This window comes from Lissotriton helveticus, chromosome 4_1 (genome assembly GCF_964261635.1).
Source record: "Lissotriton helveticus chromosome 4_1, aLisHel1.1, whole genome shotgun sequence".
Classification (NCBI taxonomy): Eukaryota; Metazoa; Chordata; class Amphibia; order Caudata; family Salamandridae; genus Lissotriton; species Lissotriton helveticus.
Genome location: NC_136063.1, coordinates 1767345616 through 1767354433, shown reverse-complemented (window position 1 = coordinate 1767354433; position 8818 = coordinate 1767345616). Strand labels below are relative to the sequence as shown.

The window sequence follows — 8818 nt, the reverse complement described above, 5'->3', positions numbered from 1 at the left end:
TAAAAACTGAAAATGAAGAAATATGAAACTAATGGATGTGGGATTGATGGTAAAAGGGGCTGTTTCACAGGAAAATACTCAATAGAAAACCCCTCACCAATATCATAAAAGACAGAAAGGTGATGTTTGCATAATTTGTTTCCTCAGTTTTAATATAGCTAATCCTGAACATGGAGTTAAGGGGTGGGTATTTTCTGGACAACTTCCCCAGGTGCATAGGGCACTCACACCTTAGTACCCTGTGTGTTGGTCAGTTTCTAAAACCATGAACTTGTGTTGCATGACAGGCCACGATTTCAAAGCTACAGCAGAATGAACAATTAAATGAATGTAAAGAAATAAAATTAGAATCAACATATAAAAACATTTACAAATTGTTAGATCTCATGATAGGTCACCTGCATGGCTAATCATGAGTGCAGTTTGGTTCATACTTTTGATTTTCATTCATCTAATCACATAAAGAATCTACTTGTTAAAAAAGTCACATATTGTGGTAATGTGAATTCATCAGTAAGTTGAAGAGTAACAATCTCCTAAATTGTGAGGAAGGTTTGTTTGTCCATAGAATAAACAGAATTGTGTAATGTTGGATTAGTTGTCAGAATGTATTAATTATCATATAGCTATAGTGTGTCGTTAAATAATTGCCACTTTTCTTAACTAAAAACATTGTATTTGCCATTAGATATATGGAAACATACAGCATAGAATGAGGTGCAATAAGTAATCTACTGAGTATTATTTTGTTATCTTATTTGTTTTGTTGTTTCAATTGCACACTTGAAAAAATGATCATGTCATGAAAAAGCATTGGCATTTTTATTAGGAATAGTTACTTGATTACAAAGGAAGTATTGTCAATAACTCAAATGAAAAGTGAAAACTTGTTTCCATCTTTCTGTTTTTCACTAGTGAATATGGAGCAGTGTAGGCAATATTAGAATCATAAGTTAGTAAACTTTGAAAATAGGCATATGTTCAATTTTGAATCTGATGATATGCAACATTTGTTAGATGTTGATCTGAAGGTACATTGTTTATTGGTTATTTAGAGTCACTCTGTGAATAAGTCAGACAAATTACCTACAGCCATGACAATAAAATAGTATTAATTGCAATTCATTTCTGTTGTTTTCCTCATTATGGATGTTCATGGTTTGCATGTATTAAAATCAATAGTGCAAACAATAAATACTAAGGACTTAATTATGACACTGGCAGTCTTGGAGTGGGGCCGCCACACCGTTGACCAGCTCCAAGACCACAAAAGGCGTACTGACACCGCCCACCAGATTATGACTTTTTTAGTCTCCAGTGGGGGATTCTTTGGCATTCCCACGGTGGTGCCTATGAAAAGAAATATTGCAATGGGAGCGTCAAAGGCTGTTCCTGCTTGGCTTAAACTGGTCAAGTCCCTGCCGTGCAGGAATTGGGCTGCATGCACCCTCTGCATGAACCCCATGGCCCTGAAAAAACTGTGGTGGAGAGGAAACTCGTAATATTCTTGGTGGTGCCTCAGCTGCACCGCCAAGCATATATCGGCCTCAAGACTGCCGCAACACCACCAAGAATCTCTGATCCCTGGCGGTTGGAGCTGTCGCATGGTGGTCTGATCGCCCAACTAGTAACAAGGCGATCGAACTGCTGGTGTAGCGGTGCCCAAACCACCACCGTGGCTATGACCGCTGTAGTCATAATTAGGCTTGGCGAGAATAGCTTTGTTAAAAAAAAATGATTTAATCAAATCCCAATTAAGCAAATCAACTTAAACATGTTTTATTATGTTGCACTCTGACAAGCACATACTAAAATGGTGGCCTTCTTTTACCAATTTGCTAGATATCAGACTACAAATGTTATCTTATTTAGCTAAACTCATTCAGCTGTTTTTGTTTTCTACAGTGAGTGGTGCAGCACAAGCCTCTATTTAAAGTGCTTAGGCCCTGATTATGTGCCAAACCCACTCGCCTTGTGTTCCTACAATCTGTTTTCCTTGGTGCAGGAACAATGCCTTTAATATTACCAGTTGGAAAATTATGTGAGGCTTCACTGCAACAGCAGCCAGGCCTTAGAAGCCAGTCACACCCAACAGGTTGCTCAGGGAAGAAGAAGCATTGCAGTGCTTAACTCTGCAAGAAATATTTTCCCCTACAATCTACCACACTCCTTAATACCTTTCCTCTACTTCCACCGCATTTAGAAGTCCCCACACATTTAATACCCCCTCAGCGTAGGAAGTAAAGTGGGCAATAAAGCATTTGGAAAGTCGGTGCAGTTATTCCATATTCCAAGGCAGTTTAACTCCTAAATTCACATTACTGGTAGGTGGCATTACCACATGTTAACAATAAACACATGTTAAGATTTTTCACCACTCTAGTACTATACAACTAACAATCGATGCCTAAACATTAACCAGTTTTTATTATTGCTGTTAAACAATTGAAGTTACAGAGAAGGTGTGCCTGTTCCGACTCCTCCTGGTTTCTATAGTGGCAAGGAAATAAACCATGCACTATGATTAGTCTGTCCTGCAAGATTAAAACCTGTCTCCAAAGTGGCCAATGCTGCCAACAAAACTACCGTATTTAATAAAACCAGGAGGAAGGGTCACCAACAGTAGTAGGAGGAGGTTTGCAGCTGTTGGTTTCTTATCACCAAATCATCTACAGTCAATGGGTGTGCAGGAACACTATTTTAGGGGCTTCCATACAACTGTCATTAAAACTCACAACTCACATGATGGTAGTGACTTGGCTGATATTGAGGCAATTGCTATCAATATTTAGCAACCATAAGGTTTCGGATGATGATTCGAAAAATAATGTGTGCCTGTAAGTTTATGATAGAGCAGCCAAAACTGGAATTTAAAGTTGCAGTTCCATTTAACTAATTAAGAGCTGTGGCATATTTTGAGAATACGTTTCACCTCTTACATTTATGAAGATTCAAGCAATTTCCTCAGTAGCAAATATAAAGTTTTTCATTTTGAGACAAAATTACCTATTGACAATTTTAAGAAATCTTGTGAAGTTGGATTACACCTGGAAATCTATGACAAAACAGTGTCTATCTACAAACTCCTTCACGGATCCTACCCTTTTGTCTATATAAAGTGCATGAACATTTATGATGCATAAATTGTCTTTCTTTGTGTGAAATAAGCCTTTAATATAGACAGGTTTTTTTCTATTTCCTATATTAGATTTAGGTTGAAGACTCAAACATGTTCTTTTACAAAGAATATGCATCTAGAAGCATTTGTTTTGTGAGTACTATTATACCTTGCCTTGTGCTAGTCAACTATTTGTTCATTGAAAAATATTTTTTCCTACCGATCGAAGAGCAAACCATATTTGTGATATTTGGAATATTTTGGGTTAATCCCTATCATTAGGACCATGGGGATGTTCTCCTTTTTGAATTATGCAAATGCCCCAGATCATCGACAAATTTGTGAATTCTCTAGTCCAACTATGATACATCACCTAGATATGCTACACTATGCTCTCAGTGTTTGTCTAAAATATGATGTTGTATTGTTTAGTGCCTAGGAGAAGCCAGGGAGAGCAGATACAACCCCTGCCTTCTCTTATAGTTCATCCGGTTTTAGTGGATATGAAGGTAGTGGCAGGAACAGGACGTAATTGATGATCCATAACCATTTATACACAGTTTCTTCAACTTGCTCATCCCCTATTCCCTGTGGAAGAAATAAAGGGATATTCAACAGGTAAGTGTGTGACGTGGTTTACACCCTTTGATGTTGCTAAAAGTTAAATACTGTCAGATGTTAAGTGCTAGGAAACCCGTGCTATTTTAGTGAGTGGGAGGGAACTCCGTGCGGAATGGCCACAATATAATATGTATTTGTGTGCACATAGGTGACGTGTAAAAAACATGTCGAATAACCTTTAATACAGAATTAGCCCATCTAGATCGCCTCTCCATTTGAAATGCCTGAGTGCATGTTCAAGGCAAAGCTGAAGATATAGAGTGCCCCATCGTGGAAGAAAAACTATAAAACAACCATTTAAACGTCAGAAATGCTTGATGAAATGGGAACATTCAAAAAAGTTAATTCATGTATTTATGTCGTGGTACTTTAATATTTTGAATGACATTTTCGTACGTAATTAAAATGTGTCAACAATACTATTCTTCTTTTAAATATTAAGAATGCCTTGCTAAATATGTCTACTCAAGAGGTACTATTGCAATCCATAAACACAATTATGACTTACAAGGAGCAACTTGCAATGCATAGACTGAAACAAATTTTACATGATTCCAAATATGAACGTCATTGTATTTTCTTTCTTCTTTGTGAAGTGAGTGAGTTGCAGATTACTTCATGGAACATCGGACGAACCAAAAAGTGCTTGGGACAGGTGAAGCATCTTCATCCGAAGTGGGGCTCAAAAGTTGCTAAATCCTCTTCTGCAACTATTTTTTTTCAAAACAGCGATGAAAATAGATATACCGTTTCTGTTTTAAAATATCTGGCTATGTATGGAGAATGATTCAATGTTCTCAAAATCTTTGAATACATTTTATTGCCACCATATCAGTGTGAAAGGGGTAAAATAGGAATACAAATTTACATCAATCCAAATAAATTATTAAAAAACATAAAACCAAAAAGAGATGATTACAAGCAGTATAAAATCAATATATTTTATAGGAGTTCCCATTTGGGAAGGTAGGAACTGTTCCTTGTTATGTAACATGTTCTTCAACACAGAAGCACAAGTACCAAACGTTCTCTGTCCTTTATTAAAAGAAGAAAAAGCAATCTTGCCCTGGATACCTTACAGGTGGGCATCTTGGATAGTCCAGAATCACTTGCAGACCTCTGTGGCGATCAGATGATTAAAGTCTTCGGCAGTTAGTGTCAGGCGTATGGGATTTCTCGTGCTGTTTCCGTGTTTCCAAGCTTGCTGGCTTTACATCATTGTGTACACAAACGACTTCAGTACATGACATCTGATGCGGTGACGGTCTCAGAGCTGGCAAACAGAGAAACAGCATGAGAAAAGCCCTTTCCTGCATCATTTCTTCAAAACATATATCTATAAAAATACATTTATAGCTATGGCATTTATTATGCGATTAAATGGGTAACATGCACCGCAGTTACAAAATATGTCAATGTGCTTATTAGGTAACCATCAGAGTCATAATTTGCCTTTAGAAATAAAAGCTCATGCAGGGAAATTGTAAGGTGCGACATGGAGATACCTGGAAGCAGTGAATAGTTGAAGAGGATAAATATAGTAAGGACGCTTTTCTGATATGTTATGACATAAATGAGGGAGGGCTGCTAGTTGATACATTGCCAAATATGTGTTATTCTCCCTGACACTTTTCTCAGAAAGATGCACTTGTCACCAATTGTTTGAATAAAATCAGAAGAGGCTGTTGAATGCCAATTAAGTTCCCTGAGAACAATATTAAACAATGGGAGCAAAAGGAGTACAGGCTAAAAGCTTAATTGTGCCACAACAAAATAAAGTAGTCGTGGAAATAAAAGAAGAATCTGCTAAAAGTTTATTAAGATGTAATAGCTTTCTTACTCGAGCCCCATCCTAAGTGTTTGGGCTGGGGACGTGTAAAAGCACTTTTAGAGTCAAAATGAAATCCAAACAGTATTTTGTCTTTTTGACAGCTGTAGATTTTCCAAATGACAAGAACTTTGTGTATTCCGAAGTTGTATCTATACATCAGGTTGTTTTGATATTTATTTGTTCCTCTTTTAAGCCCCACTCCCTTATTTTATATTTTATGATCTCTTCTTTAGGATTGATAGTATCTGGGTGTAAGTAATCCTTATTGATTGTATCTGCGATAAATGTACTCCCTTCTGGTGAGGACCAAAGACACAAAGACGTTATTACCAGGGGTAGCCTGTCCTGTAGCAGCACGCAGCTTGTCATGTGTTTCACAGCAAACTATTCAATTTGAACTATGTCCCCTCGCTAATGCATATAATTCATAATTATATAAAGCTACGCTCTGGGTACTAATGCAGCAAAACGCTGTATAGTTAATGTGACTGAGATAACATTCCTGGAGCTGTAGTGCATAATATGCACACCATTAATGAGGTGAGGGCCGCACTGCTCTGGCATCAGCTGATCAGAAATCGCACAGAGAGGTCTGTGGTTAGGGACTTCAGACTTGCACGAGAGGCTCTTCATTCCTACACTCAAGTGCACATGAGGGACACTCCCTTCTTGGCTTTCTCAGTGACAAAATCCTCTAGCATTTTTTACAATGCATTATTGTTCCATGTGACCATCCTGGGGTGTTAGTGTGGGTGAGATGTGCTGACCTAGCACCTCATGATTTAGGAACTACGGTGCTTCTGACTGAACATAACACTCAACACAATGAATGAATTATGTTGGCCTGAGGTCCTCCCACGAATCTAGCATTATTGATCATTCTTTGAGGGAATGGTACTTGCGCGTTTTTAGGCTGCCCTGCCAACCCTTCTTTTGCTGAGTAACATTGCCGGTGTGTGACAGTGAACTTGATGCCTCCTGATATTACATCTCAGTTAAAATGACAATTTCTGGCGATTGCATGGTATTTATAGTAACTGTGTCACACTGCACTAATAATTATGTCTGCCTTTCGGCAGTGTGCGCTGCTGCGTCCTTAACATATGGGTTTCTTTTCAACGGTGCATTAACTATCATTAACAGACACCTGCTGCCAAGCCTCTAGGCCTTAGTGTTGTGAGAGAGTGTTGTCCCTGTCATGCGTGCCCAGTGCTGTGCAGGTATGCTGCAGTAACCGTTTATTGCACAATGGGTTGCCCTCAATCACACTAATATTCATTAAAAGGCACGAGGCTGCCCTTATTGGTCCAAGAGAAAAACACGAGAATACATGTTCTGGTGCCTTCTCGTTGGACTGTTCTATGTGTATATCAGTCGGACTGTGGACACACACAACCCTGTCCAAATGCCCATAATAGAAGCTATCAACACCTGCTGTTCTTGTGTATCTGATGGGAAGCCAAGTGTGAACCCCTCTGGATGTAGCGAGTGCAGCAATTATTGAACGGGCCATTACTCTCACGCCCAATCATACCTAAACCTGACTCAGAGTCCTCTGGGATAATGAAGAACACGTCTTCCATCAAAGGTGGAAACTTCTATACCAGAAAATGAAATGAAAAGGTTTTAGAAAGGTGTTGCAGAGGTGTGCAGAACTATGGCTCTGGAAGGCAACACATATTGCCACTCAAAGGGCTCGTACTCACACTTACAGTTCAATAGTACGCTTTTTATGTTACTGTTTTCCTCCACCCTTACCTCATTTCTAATTCCTCATTACCTCATCATAAGCCATATGTGTTTATGCAATGAAGAGGGCAATTTATGTTGTGCAGTGCTCAGTTTGGATAGGGTACCTGAATATATATTTATCAGTAATTCAGTGAATAGTTTTTATGGAATGTGCACATTCTTTCTTCTAAATTAACAAAAGCTTAACCAGTCTAATAATGTTAGGATGACATTTTCTCGTTCACATTTATTTTATTTCCTTATTTTGCTGATCAAAGCTCAAGGAATGCAGTCTATTCGAATTAAGGTTGTCGTATTGACATTCAAACTAATGGTGCTTTTATTTTTAGATTAAACATAATACATTTGGATTTGAAAAGGTAGATTCAAAACTGTGGAGGTAAAAATGTCCTGGCTAACATGTAGGTTTATGGACATTTAATACAATTCGATATAAACAAGTTTAATGTTTTACATAACATGTGTGAATTATACACAACACGTATTACCTCCTCGTTCGTCTTCCTCGCTCAGTAATTAGCACATGAGCTTTAGGCTTCCACAGAAACTCCAAGCAAAAAAAAGTCAGCGTACTTGTCGCCCGTCCCTCCAACATGGCCCCTTCTTCCATCCAAGAATGGGATAAATGGAGGCACCATACATCACATAGACCTGTGTTTTCGTTTCTGCACTGCTCCAAATGCTGTTTCCAGTTTTTTAGGTAAGTGGGATCGAGGTCCTGTTTTAGCGGACTTTGGCATCCCTGGGATCGTGGTGTGCTGGGCATGCTGGGGTGGCCTCTTTTTTGTATATTCATAGTTTTCACACTCCCCATGTACTGCTTTAGCAGACTACTGGGGAGTGTGGATCCGGCATTTTTCTGTGCGGGCTGCATACTGTGGAATGCTTGCTGCACACTCTGCTGGCCTTGTCCTGCCTGAGCGTACTTGCAGGTGAGTCATAAATTTTGTCTTGGGTGTTGAGTCTATGGCCATACCACCCTGGAAGACTGCTGAACCCATCTGATCTCAGAAGTTATGCATGGGCAGGCCTAGTTAGTACTTGGATGGCAGACCGCTTATGAATACCCGGTGATGTAGGTTTACTCACCTTTTTCGGACTTCCCTGTTGCTCCCTTTATGCCATGCGGGGTGGGCGCAGTCTGGCCTTGCCTTTCACTCAACGGCCTACTGTCAGAGGCATGTGAGCTTGGCTTGTTGTGGGAGACGTTTCTAGTTTGTGGGAGGCCTTGGGGATCTATTTCTTGTGTGGCAAGTGGTGTGCACGCTTGGAACGTGCTGGGTGCCGCTGTGGTGCATTATGGGAGTGTTTCCCTGACGACCATGGCATTTTTTACATCGATTGTTTGCCAGTTCTGTAGGTGTTTATTCCAGTGCTTACTGCAGTGGTGTGCTGTGCTACATGATGGAGTGGGTGGCAAGTTACTCGGGACATCCCATAACACAGAGGAGGTAGAGCAATTTGAGCCTCTTCCTTCCTTGGCAGTTATTCAGCAG

The 8818-nt window shown here is 39.5% G+C and overlaps 1 protein-coding gene across 1 annotated transcript in view; it reads right to left on the bottom strand.

Moving 5' to 3' along the window:
* Positions 1 to 4567: 4567 nt before the first annotated feature.
* LOC144827679 (protocadherin-11 X-linked-like) overlaps positions 4568 to 8818 on the bottom strand; it is a 420026-nt gene continuing 415775 nt past the window's right edge. The window contains exon 5 of the mRNA XM_078685909.1: positions 4568 to 5012. The gene's annotated coding sequence lies outside the window, so the exon portion shown is untranslated. The remainder of the gene's footprint in view (positions 5013 to 8818) is intronic.